The 13,791-nt window shown below is 42.4% G+C and overlaps 1 pseudogene; it reads left to right on the forward strand.

The window, feature by feature from the left end:
- The first annotated feature begins 7,799 nt into the window (after nt 1-7,799).
- On the forward strand, nt 7,800-8,161 carry LOC125610380 (annotated as a pseudogene).
- The last annotated feature ends 5,630 nt before the right edge of the window (nt 8,162-13,791 follow it).

The following is a 13,791-nucleotide window of genomic DNA, read 5'->3' on the forward strand; positions in this document are numbered from 1 at the left end:
ATCTATGGTGTCGCAAATGACAGAATTTCCTGCTTTGTGAAGGCGGATAATATTCCACTCTGAGCATATGCCCCATTTTAACATCCAGTCCTCCACTCGCAGACACTCGGACTGTTTCCATGTCACGGCTGTTGGGATTCATTCCGCAGGAGCACAGACATCTTCAACATCCCCATGTCCGTTCCCTTGGGCATGCACCCAGACATACACTGCTTGACCATATGGTAATTGTACTTTTAGTTTTTCCCACTTTATAATTCTATTGGCCTCCTCTTCTCCTTAGTCTCCTTTGAGTTGGGTTAATGTGGGTCAGTGCTTAGAGAAGGTCATGCTAAAGTAGAAAGCATAGCCCCATGATCCAGCCTGAACACCTGTCGGTTTCCCTCATAGCTCAGCTGTCACCCTTCTTAGCCCCAGGAGGATTCTTAGCTGTGGACAGGGGTAGACTACACATTTTTTTTTTTTAATAGTAAATGGACACATTGCCTAATTTATGTGGTGCTGAGGTTTGAACCCAGATTGAACCCAGGGCTTTGCAAATGCAAATGCCTCACACGTGCTAGCCAAGCACTCTACCGACTGAGCTACAACCCCAGCCTGGTAGACTGCACTTCTGTTCCAACTATTGACCGTCCCTACTGGGACAGGATTCAACATCCCTGCTCAGTTGACCTCTGGAGTGGCCATTTGACTCAACTTGACCAACAAAATGTGGATGTAAACAATTGGGCTTCTGCTAAAGCAGACTTAAGAGCTACCTGTGCACCATCATCTTTTTCTTTCCTACCTTGAGTACAGCTGCATTCTGGAAAGGGGCTGTCCTGCCAGCCTGGATTGGAGATAATGTGGAATACAGCCAGGCTTCTCTACGATGACAAGTGCATGAGTGAGAAATATTTGTTGGGAGAAAAATGGTCTCTGAGGCTTGGGGGTCATTTGTTACCATGACATAACCTAGTCCATTCTGCCCATGTGGCACAGTGTCCTTGGACATGTGACTTCACTTCTCTGAGCCTGAGCATCAAAATCGGTAAAGCAGGGATTCTAGTGCTTATTTACTTTAGAGGGCTGCTTCCATATTTACACAATGTGGATGGACGTAACATCTTTACTTAACCAATTCTCTATTAATGGAATTTAAATTGTTGCCATTATTTTTTTGCTATTATAAGGAAGCTGTGGCAAACATCATCATTATCATCATCATCATCATCATACCATTTATTATTTCCTATATCCCAGAGACTAAGTTGTTTACGAGCATTTCTAATTTAATCCTCACAATGATACTGTAAGGTAATGCAATTATGATTCCTGTTTTATAGATGGGGAAACTGCCATTCTGAGAGGTTGAGTCACTTGTCTACATCATCCAGCTACTGAGTGGCAGGGTTGGGGTTTGAATGGAGCTCTTCCTGATCCGAAGGCTTTTACCACCCATATAGGAGTTGATATGTATTCAAATCCTCTTTCCTCTGAATTGTGGGTGTTCCAACTACTTGAAATCAAGTTCCCCAAAATCCCATCACTACAGTCACAGAAGGTAGAGAATTTGTGAGCAAGGAGACTAGAAAGTCCCCTATCTAGTTATTTTGAAAACAAAATGGCACCACATGTCCTGGACCCATTTCACCTTAAGAAAGTTCATGGACTTGCCAACAAAGATATCCAGTCTTCCCTGGGACGGATCAGAAGGCCTCAGTTCTGGGTGCTCATTGCCAGGGAGCAGGCCCAGTATGGCACGCGCCTCCTGCCCTGGTTATTGCTTTACCGCTGTACTTGCAGTTCTAAAAGAAGCACACTGGGTCCTCCAATTTTTCTTGCCAGCTGAGGGCTAGAGCCTGGCCAGCCCAACCTTCCCCCAAGGGCCCAGGTCCCTGGCCTCTGTAACGACACACCACTTAAGCAGCAGTCACTCAGGAAGGCTCTCATGACCAGCGGTCTCTTGGGCAACTGCCTCTTTTTGACAGAGGCCTGGGAATTGGCACAGGAGACATGTGAACAACAGTCTGCTTCCTCCAGAAACAGCCCCTGAGACATGGATTTAAGGGCACAGTTACTGGGAAGGAGCAGGAAACACCAGCAGAGGATACAAGTAAGACAAGGAAGAAAAGCCTGCCTAGTGTTACCACACCAGTGACCACGAGCTCAAATCCACGGGGCAACCAGGGGATGCCTCAGGCTCATCTCACCTGGGGAGTGAGGGGGCTCCACCTCTCCGTCCTGCTCAAGGCAGAGAGGTCTCCTGTAGCTTTGATAAAAGCCTTCAGGTTGGGCTGGGGAACGTAGCTTACTGGTAGAGCACTTGCCTAGCATGCATGAGTCCTTGGGTTCAATCACTCACCCCATTAAAAAAAAAAAAGGCCTTCAGGAAAAGAGAGGCAGAAACTGGAAGATAGAAATTGACAAGAGCAGGCCGAAGTGAGGAGGTAGGAGGGATATGGCTGGCATCTCCACCCTCTCCGATCCCACTAGGAGCTAGATCTTCCTGTGCAGTCCCTACCTATAGCTAGAAGCAGCATTTTAAACATTCATGTGGAAGCTGACAAATATTCAAATCTTATATCTCCTTATTTACATTTTTGCTTTCTTCTTTCTACATTAGGGAGATTATCTATTTAATATTTATTTATTTAATTTCGGTCTTTTTTTTTTTTTTTTTTTTGCTACCAGGGATTGAACCCAGGGGTGTTTATCCACTGAGTCACATTCCTAGCCCCCTTGTTTTTTGTTTTTAAATTTATTTCGAGACAGGGTCTCACTAAGTTCTTAGGACCTTGCTAAATTGCTGAGGCTGGCTTTGAATTTTCGATCCTCCTGCCTGAGCCTCCTGGGCTGCTGGGATTATAGGCATGTGCCACCGTGCCCAGCTAATCTTGTTCTTATTTCCTCTAGTTTCTGTTTCTATTCTTTTGGGGGTTACCCTAGTAATTTCAACTTGCTATCTGACTTATGAAATCTTAAAATTAATCAATGTCTTCCCCCCCCCCGCCCCCCACAGACTATGTAACGATCTTAAACACTTAATCAGCCTTCAGTTTACATGCAATGGTCACTGAATATTTTAACTTTACCTTATTTTTTTTAACTCTCAGAAGACATTATTATTAATTTTCTGTTGTCAATGAATAACATGTATTATTTACAAACATCTTCATTTCCAAATATGTAGGGACTTTGTAGTTTTCTTTATTAATTTATAGCATCAATATGTTATGGTCTGAAAACATATCTGCATCATTTTAATAACTTTGAAATCTGTTCCGATTTGCTCAGTGTCCCAGGGTATGTTTGATTTCTTTTAAATGTTCCATGACAGCTGAAACAGAACGGGCATTCTGCTGGGGTTGGATACTGTGTTCTGTAGTAGTCTGCCAGGCTGGGTGTGTTAACCGGTCCATCTTCTAGGACTGTTTTGGTCTGCTGCTGGTCCTTGCACTTACAAAGAGAGAGAGAGAAAGAGAGAGAGAGAGAGACAGACAGACAGACACACACACACACACACACACAGAGAGAGAGAGAGAGAGAGAGAGATAGAGAGAGAGAGAGAGAATCTCCCACTAGGAATGTAGATTTGTAGATTTGTGTTTCTCTTTGTCCTTCTGCCTTTTTGGTTTTATGGGCTTCATACTTTTCTTTTTTTTTTTTTTAAACCATGTTATGAGGTACATGCAAATATAAAATTGCTATACCTTACTGGGAAACTGGTTTTTCAAAAATAATTTTGAATTTATCCTAGATTACAAAATTTTTTTTTGTTTGTTTTTAAAACTTGGTTTTGGGGCTAAGGCTGTAACTCAGTGGTAAAGTGCTTGCCTCACATGTGTGAGGCACTGGGTTCAATCCTCAGCACCACATTAAAAAAATAATAAATAAAGATACTGTGTGTTCATCTACAACTAAATAAACATAACAACAACAACAAAAAAAAAACTGATGTGGTGGTGCACGCCTATAATCCCAGCAACTTAATGGGGCTCTAAGCAACTTAGTGAGGTCCTGTCTCAAAATTTTATAAATGAAATAAAAAGGGCTGGGGATATGGCTCAATGGTTAAGTGCCCCTGGGTTCAATCCCTGGTACAAAACCAAACCAAACCAAACCAAAACAAATAAACTTAGTTTCCTCCTTTCTCTTCTTCTCCTCTTCCTCCTCCTCCTCCTCTTCCTCCTCCTCCTCCTCCTCCTCCTCTTCTTTTTTTGTGTGTATATGTGTGGCAAAGAAAATCTTTATTGCTATAAGAAGCAAGTGCACTCATTCTCCCTCACCAACAGCTTCAAGAGTCCCAAAAATGCAGACTTCACACATTAAAGTATAACACAGACTTAGGGAGAAATAGTCCCTTGGACTATATTGACTGAAATATGAAGTATTGTTTTTTTTCTTCTATAAATAATCTAGCTCTATCATCTTTCTGTTGTTTAATATTTGCTATGATTCAAATGTTTATCCCTTCCAAAACTTATGTTGAAGTTTGTTTGGTGTTCAGAAGTAGGACCTTTAAGAGGTGTTTTAAATTAAGATTGGGAGTAGGTTAGTCCCATCTCACTCCTGCTCTCTCTTGTCTCTCCCTCTCCTCGCCCTTCTGCCTTCCTTTATGTTATGATTCAGCATGAAGGCCCTCACCAGATGCCAGTATCTTGATCTTGAACTTCCCAGCCTCCAGAACCATGAGCCAATAAATTTCCATTCATTATATTACCCATTCTCAAGTCTTCTGTTATACAGCACAAAATAGACAAAGACAGTACTTTTTTTTTTTTTAATATTTATTTTTTAGTTTTCGGCGGACACAACATCTTTGTTTTGCATGTGGTGCTGAGGATCGAACCCGGGCCACATGCATGCCAGGCGAGCGCGCTACCGCTTGAGCCACATCCCCAGCCCCAAAGACAGTATTTATATAACATGCTTTTTCCACTTCTCTTTTTTTGTATATTTATGCTTTAGATGTACTTCTTATAGACAATACACATTTGAATTTTTATTATCCAGTCTGGCAATCTTTGCCTTTGACTGAAACATTTACTTTTTATAACTCACAAGATATTATTATTACATTCAATGTAAATTTAGACCTTCTACTTGGAATTGTTTTCTATCTGCCTGAAATAAAATATTTAAAATATCTTTTGTGTATTTAGATTTACTGGTGGCAAACCATTTCAGTTTATTGTTTTTGTTTGTTTGTTTGTTTCTTTATTCTGGGGATGGAACCCAGCACCTCTCATATGCTAGTCAAGTACTCTACCATTGAACTCCTCGAGGACAAGAACTTTATCTTGTTCATTTTATTCATCCCTAGTGCTCAGAACGGTCCCTGGCACATACGAGGTTCTCAATAAATACTTGTTGAAGCCGGGTGCAGTGGTGCACACCTATAATTCCAGTAGCTCAGGAGGCTGAGGCAGGAGGATCACAAGTTCAAAGCCAGCCTCAGCAATTAACTATGCCCTAAGCAGCTTAGTGAGACCCTATCTCAAAATAAAAAATAAAATAGGGCTGGAGATGTGGCTCAGTGGTTGAGCACTCCTGGGTTCAATTCCTGGTACCAAAATAAATAAATAAAAAATATGAATAATAATTGTTGAATGAATGAATGGGCATTGTAATGTCTATTTTACAATGAGAATGTGTATGAAAGCACTTTGATACAAATACTGCCCAAGCCCCTGACTTTACCAACTTGTTACTACAAAGCTGGATTTAATTCCCCGGTAGCTTTAACAGCCCATTCGTGTGATGATAAACACTTGTCTCTCCTCAGAGGGCTCCCCAGTTATTTCTGGGAGTCCCCAGAGGAGGGCTTACAGGAGTGGTGTGTGAAAGTCGGCGTGTAAGGGCACCCGAGAGCCAGTTGTTAAATATTCAGGAATTCTGTAAGCTGGTTGTTACACTGTGGTAGCTTGAAATTGGCCCCACTGGGAATATTTACATCATGGAAATCAGCCAATGCTACAAATCAGCGTGGTTTTTTTAAATTAAAAAAAAAAAATTAGAGCCAGTTTACCAAACAAGGATCCCCAAACTAGTTAGTAAACTACAGTCCCCAGGGGGGCCTCAGCTCCTCTGCTAGAGGCCCCTGCAATGAAGGCTTTGGAGCCCCAACCCCCACTGCCATCCTAAGAAGACTAATGTCCCTGCCAAGGCTGCCATGTCATATCCTCTCAGGGAGCCAAAGGTAAAGTTCAGGGCTGCCCATGCACCATGCAGTAGAGGGAAATGGAGCAGAGCATCCCAAACCCCTCCAGCTTCTCTACCGACTTGGCTGGCTCTGGGAGTGCACAGAAACTTTTTTTTTTTTTTTTTAAGAGACAGGCTGTTGGAGGCTGGGCATAGTGGCGTAGGCCTGTAATCACAGGAGGATTTTGAGTTCAAAGCCAGCCTCAGCAGAAGCAAGGTGCTAAGCAACTCAATGAGACCCTGTCTGTAAATAAAATACAAAACAGGGCTGGGGATGTGCAGTGGTCGAGTGCCCTGAGTTCAATCCCTGGTACCCTCCCCACCCAACCCCCCAAAAAGAGACAGGGTGCTGCTATGTGGCCCACACTGGCCCTGAACTCCCAGGCTCTAGTTATCCTCCTTAACACAGAGTAATTTTTTTTTTTTAACTCAAGTCTCCACAGTGGAGGTGCCCAGAGGTGGCCTGGGGACTCTATTCCCCTGTGGCAGACTCTGCTGGTTACATGGTCCATATCCATTCCCTCTTCTTCCTCACTGTGATGCCCAAACAGTAGAAAGGCAGAGGAAGAAGGCAGAAGCAGCACTGGAGACAAAATAAACTCCTTTCCTCAAGCTGCAGTGGCCAGCTACGGGCTGCTACTTCTCCCTGATTCCACCTGTGCCTAGGCCAGGGGAGGACAGCATGCTCCCCCACGCCAGTACACACAAAGGCCAGTGGGCCAGGATCCTCCCGCTGTCCTAGGCCCTCCATAGCTTCTGTAGCTGCCTTGGGCTCCATATAGTCCCCCCGCCCCGTGCTCCATCCCTGCCTCCCCACTGAGCTCCCAAGCAGGAGGCACCCACATGGTGTTTCTCCTGAACCTGTTCCCTTTAGGGTCAAGGCATTTGTGCTCAGGAGACAGCAGCGTTGTGGGCTTTTCGGCTTGTGGTGTGAGCTCTGACCTTTACAAGCATTCTGGGAAATGTTATTTAAGTCTCAGTTTTCTCATCTGTAGAATGGGCTCAACACCCCCAGCTTCACAGGGGGACTCTCCAAAGATTAAATGAGAAAATGCTCAGGGTAAGTGATCCGTGGATAGTTAAACTCTCATAGATCCTGTGTGACACCCAATCATTTCCTTAGGACAGATTCCTAAAAGATGAGCTTCTGGGTTATAGTTTCTCATTCAGAACTTTGATACTGAAAAAAGTTCTCTGAAAGGGTTTGAACGAATGCAGGAATATTCCATTTCTCTAGAACTTCATTCATACTATGGGTCTATCTTTAGTTACTAACAAGATCGGTCACTCTTTTGTGTTCGTTGGCCATATTAATTTCTTCCACAGATTTCCTGTTCTCACCCTTTATCTGTTCCTATTGGGCTGTGGAGGCCAAGGGAGATGGAAGAGCTGACATTGATTTGGGTGACGTGGGGGTGACAATAAATAGATGGATGCAAGAGAAGTGTAAGAGGCAGAATTCATGATGATTTGGGAGATGGTCTGGATGTGGGTGGAGAAGAGGAGAGAGCAGTTAAGATCGACATCCAGGGTGCAGCTCCCCATTCGCTGCAACCACCTCCGGCAGCTGTACAGCCAGAGTCCCTGCACTCTAGTCTCCTTTTTAACCCACTGCATTGGATCACCGCGTGCCCCACCTGTCAGACGCAGCCGTGGACTCTAGCTCTGAAATCCCCACCAAGGACGTAAAGGAGAAGAAGGAAGTTGTGGAGGAGGCAGAGAGTGGAAGAGACCCCCTGCTAATGGGAATGCTAGTGAGGAAAGTGGGGAGCAGGAGGCTGACAATGAGGTAGATGAAGAAGAGGAAGATGGTGGTGAGGAAGAGGTGGAGGAGGAGGAAGGTGATGGTGAGGAAGAGGATGGAGAGGAAGATGAGGAGGCTGAGGCAGCTAGGGGCAAACAGGCAGCTGAAGATGACAAGGATGATGATGTTGATACCAAGAAGCAGAAGACCGATGAGGATGACTAGACAGCAAAAGAGGAAAAGCTAAACTAAAAATAAAAGGCCACCGTGACCTATTCACCCTCCACTTCCCACCTCAGAATCTAAACGTGGTCACCTTCGAGTAGAGAGGCCCGCCAGCCCGCCCACCGCCCACTGCCCACCGTGGGCAGTGCCACCCGCAGATGACACCGGCTCTTCACCACCCAACCAAAACCACTGTGTGAACTTGCAACAGGGGAGGAAAAAAGAACCAAAACTTCCAAGGCCCTGCTTTTTTTCTTTTTTTTTTTTTTTAAGAGAGAGAGAGAGAATTTTTTTTAATATTTATTTTTTTAGTTCTCGGTGGACACAACATCTTTGTTGGTATGTGGTGCTGAGGATCGAACCCGGGCCGCACGCACGCCAGGCGGGCGCGCTACCGCTTGAGCCACATCCCCAGCCCCCCTGCTTTTTTTCTTAAAAGTACTTTAAAAAAAGGAAAATTTGTTTGTATTTTGTATTTACATTTTATATTTTTGTACATATTGTTAGGGGTCAGCCATTTTTAATGATCTGGGATGACCAAACCAGGCTTTGGAGCGTTCTCTGTCCTACTTCTGACTTTACTTGTGGTGTGACCATGTTCATTATAATCTCAAAGGAGAAAAAAAAAAAACCTTGTAAAAAAAGCAAAAACAACAACAACAAAACAATCTTATTCCGAGCATTCCAGTAACTTTTTTTGTGTGTGCACTTTAGCTGTACTGTAAGTAGTTGGTTTGTATGAGATGGTTAAAAGGCCAAAGACAAAAAGGTTTCTTTTTTTTTTTCTCCCTTTTTTTTTTGTCTATGAAGTTGCTGTTTATTTTTTTGGCCTGTTTGATGTATGTGTGAAACAATGTTGTCCAACAATAACACCGGAATTTTATTTTGCTGAGTTGTTCTAAAAAATCCAAAAAAACAAAAACAGGTTGACATCCAGGTTCTGGCTGTTAGGGTGTTGGCAGTTCTGAGGTGGGGAAGATTGGAGATGGAGATGATGCTTTCACTTTGGTCACTGGAGTTTGAGATTCCTTGTGGGATGCCAAAGTCTAGTAACCAGCTGGATTTGTAAGCCTGAAGCTCTGAAGACAGATGTCAGTGGGAGCTTAAGTCCTTGTCTGTGGATGAGAATTCCCTCTGGAGAAAACAGCAATGCCAAAACTGGAGATGGCGCAGAGCAGGAAGACTTGGAGGGAGTGATGGGAAACAGGTGGAAGACCAGGGTCAGGAGAGGCCACAGAAGCCAAGGGAAGAGGGGGTTCCATGACCGAGACATTGGATAAGACTGAGACACATCCATTTGAGCTTAGAGACGAGGCAAGGGCAGTTTAGAAGTCAGATTATAACAGCTTGAGGAGCAGATGGGGCTGAGGAAGCAGATCCTGAGGGTCAGGTCTCTACAGGCTTGGAACTGTTGAGGGAAAAGAATAATGGTTCTGACTAGAGACGTCATGCCTATTTCTCACCCCTTCAGCAACACTGGATGGAGCAAATTTTTAATCTTGCTCTATCTGACAGGTAAAAGTGCATTATTATTATTATTATTATTATTATTATTATTATTTTGCATTTCTTTGGTTATCAGTGCAGTTGGTTGGTCATTTGTATTTTTTAGAAAAGTTGCTCATTCCTAGGGTTGGCAAATTTAGCACATAAAAATGCAGGATGCCCAGTTAAATCTGAACTATATGAAAACTCCTTTTTTTTCAGTGCTAGAGGTCAAGCCCAGGTCCTGGTACATGTTAGGCAAGCACTCTATCACTGAGCAACACACCCAGCCCAACAAACACTTTTTTGGGTACTGTGAATTGAACCTAGAAGTGCTTAACCACTGAGCCACACCCTCACCCCTTTTTAAAAAACATTTATTTTTTTTTAGTTGTATTTGGACACAATTTCTTTATTTTATTTATTTATTTTTATGTGGTGCTGAAGATGGAACCCAGGGTCTCACAGGTGCTGGGTGAGTGCTTTACTTCTGAGCTACAGCCCCCCACTCCCTTTTTTATTTTTTATTTTGAGACAGGATCTCACTAAGTTCCTTAGAGTCTCACTTAATTGCTGAGGCTGGCTTTGAACTTGTCATCCTGCTGCTTCAGTCTCCCTAGTTTCTGGGCTTACAGGTGTGTGCCACTTTTTAAGTATAAACATGTCCCAAATATTGCATGGAGCATGTCTGCGTTTTATCTGGCAACCCTAAGATTATAAAAAATATTCACCTGCACATGTTTATAGCACATTATACTTTCACTTTTATTTTTGAACCACTTCAAAATTTATTTTATGAGCTACAGTTCCAACTTAACTTTTTCTTAAATAATCAGGACGTTGTCCCAACATTAATCTAGCAATTTCTCACTGATTTGGAAAACTATTAATCAAATTCTTGGGGCTGGGGCTGTAGCTCAGTGGTAGAGCATTTGCCTAGCATGGGTGAGAGGCACTGGGTTCGATCCTCAGCACCACCCAAAAATAAATTAATAAAATAAAGGTCCATCTACAACTAAAAAAATATTTAAAAAACAAAACATCAAATTCTTTTTTTTGGGGGGGGGTACTGGAGATGGAACGCAGAGGGTTTAACCACTGCGCCACATCCCCAGACCTTTTTTATTAGAGACAGGGTCTTGCTGAATTGCTTAGGGCCTTGCTAAATTGCTGAGGCTGGATTTGAACTCCTGATCCTACTGCCTCAGCCTCTTGAACCGCTGGAATTACAGGTTTCCGCCACCCCGCCTGTCCATCACTTGTTTATTCTGATGTATTTATCATACTTTTAAAATCTTCTTGCATTTTATAATGCTTTGACATCTTGGGGTTTTACTAATCCTGGAGAGACTGCGCCTCCCAGGGTTAATGCTGAGACAGTCAACAGTTGTGTGCACTTTCAATAAGTAAACCAACTAATCCAAAGCCCTACCCTAAACCACCTCCTTTATCTAATGCTGACACTAGGGGCCCAAACTCCCCCTGCCCGAAATCCCCCCAAGGCCAGCTATTGGACGACGTAGGGACCATCTTTAAATTCTCAGAGTCACTGAAATCATTCAGACTGTCCTGTCCCACCGGCTCAGCGGCTCGCAGGGCCTCGCCCATTCCTTCCTGCAGAAGGCTCGCGCCCACGCTTTCCTCCCGCTCCTGCAGCTTCCTGCCCGACCCCGGTGCTTCCCCAAGTGTCCCCCAGGGGTGAAGCCAGCCTTCTCCGTGGGGATGTGCACGTAATACAGCTCCTTCTTCCCAAGGCAGTAGTCTCTGTGTCTGTCACCTCCCCACACCTGATTAAAACGGAAACCAGGTTCCGTGAGGGCGAGTGTGCCAGGACTAGTTCATTCCTAATCTTCCTAACAGGCAAAGTGTCTGGGCAACTCCTTTCTCATACGTATTCCAGACTTTTCCAGAACATTCTTTTAGCTTTATTCTCCAAATTAAGTTTAGAAATCACTTTTCTAAGTTCAAAGATAAGGCATTTTGGGTTGAAATGTGTAAATTTTATATTAATTTGAGGGAGATAGGTGGGATTTCAACCTCGAGTATTTCTAGTTAAGACAAAGTGTATCTAGTACTTTTAAGTCTTTTTCATTCTTCCTCCCTATACCGTTTTCCCAAAGGTTCTGCATACTTGTGGTAAGTTTATTCCTACCTATTTTATGCTTTTCCTGATATTATGAATGGGATCTCTCCTTGTTACATTTTCTTTTTCTTTCATTCTTTCTTTCTTTCTTTTTTTTTTTTTTAGTTGATGATGGACACAAGACTTTTATTTTATCTATTTATTTTTATGTGGTGCTGAGGATCGAACCCAGTGCCCTATACGTGAGATGTAAATGCCCGGCTGCTGAGCCACAATCCCAGCCCCCTTGTCACATTTTCTAATTGCTATTTATTGTTTGATGGGAATGCTATTGATTTTTGTATATTTATTTTGTAATTGGCTGTGTTCCTGGACTTAATATTTTTAATGGATTTCTGGGGGGACTTCTAGATAGATAATCATATGGACTTTAAATAATGATTAGTTTTGCCTCCTTTCTAACATTTATATCTCTTTTCTTGTGTTTCCCTAATTAAATTAACTAGGACTTTCAAAACAATGTTAATTAAGAGTCGTGGTAGGAATGTTAGATTGTTCTACACCAAATGGAATTATTTCTAGAGTTTCATTTTGGAACATGTGCTTAAAGTTGGTTTGAGACATTTAAAGAATAATCATAAGAAAAAAGTTTTTTTGCTTGCATTTGAAAAATTTAATTATGGATATTATATTTATCAAATGCATTTTCATTTTCTTTTAACATGTAATGTAATTTTTTTCTGCTTATTAATAAGAAATTATATGAATTTTCTAATACAGATCTTTTTAAATTTTTTTTGTAGTTGTAGATAAACAGAATGTCTTTATTTTATTTGTTTATTTTTATGTGGTTCTGAGGATCCAACCCAGTGCCTCACGCATGCTAGGCAAGCATTCTGCAACTGAGCTACAGCCCCAGCCCCAGCCCCTCTAATACAGATCTTTTTATTACTATAATAAACAGGACTCAGTCAGGGTATATTTTCTTCTAAATCATTGTCATAGTCTATTTCCTAGAATGAATTATATTAATAGATTTATTAATGTTGAACTATCCTAACATTCCTATAATCAACACCACTGGATCATGATATATTTCTCTTCTAATGCATTGGTAAGTTCTTCTTGTTGATATTTTAAAAACTGAAGGGCTGGGGATGTGGCTCATGGGGCTGGGGATGTGGCTCATGGGGCTGGGGATGTGGCTCAAGCGGTAGCGCGCTCACCTGGCATGCATGCGGGCCTGGGTTCGATCCTCAGCACCACAGACAAAAACAAAAGATGTTGTGTCTGCCGAAAACTAAAAAATAAATATTAAAATTCTCTCTCTCTCTCTCTCTCTTTCTTTAAAAAAAAAAACTGATTAATGATGATAATGATGGTAGTGGTAGTGGTGGTGGTGGTGGTGGTGGTACCGGGAATTGAGCCCATGGGATGCTCTACCACTGAGCTACACCTCCAGAACTTTTTATTTGACACAGGGTGTCATGAAGTTGTTGAGGCTGGTCTAAACTTGTGATCCTCCTGCCTCAGCCTCCTGAGTAGCTATAATTACAGGTGTATGCCACAATACCAAGCCTTGCTGATACTTAAAAAAGAGTCTGAACCCAGTCTATAAACGCAGTTGCACAAGAAATATCACATTTCTCATTCTACCACAGTTTTATTTAGGAGTTTTGCACTGGTATGAGTAATGGAGGTTGACCTTTTCTTTTCCTTTTCTGCACTATCCTAGTCAAGTTTGGGGGTCAGAGGCTTTCTAAAGAACCCTAGATCTATTTCCATCTTTCTCTATGCTCTGGGACAGTTTTCCTTGTTAATTGATATGACTGCCAATACATAGAATGAATTATTCCTATTTTATATCTGAGGAAACTAAGGTTCATACTTACTACCACTAAGCCCTACATGAAGGTTTCTGGAAGGTGAACTTTGTGGCTGAGAGGCAAGGCAGCATGGTGGTTGTCTTGGTCTGTTTGTGTTGCTATAACAAAATACCTGAGACCCCAGATGACTTATAAACAACAGAGATTATTATTGTTATTATTATTTTTCACATTTCTGTAGGCTG

Source organism: Marmota marmota, unplaced genomic scaffold (genome assembly GCF_001458135.2).
Source record: "Marmota marmota marmota unplaced genomic scaffold, marMar, whole genome shotgun sequence".
Taxonomy (NCBI): domain Eukaryota; kingdom Metazoa; phylum Chordata; class Mammalia; order Rodentia; family Sciuridae; genus Marmota; species Marmota marmota.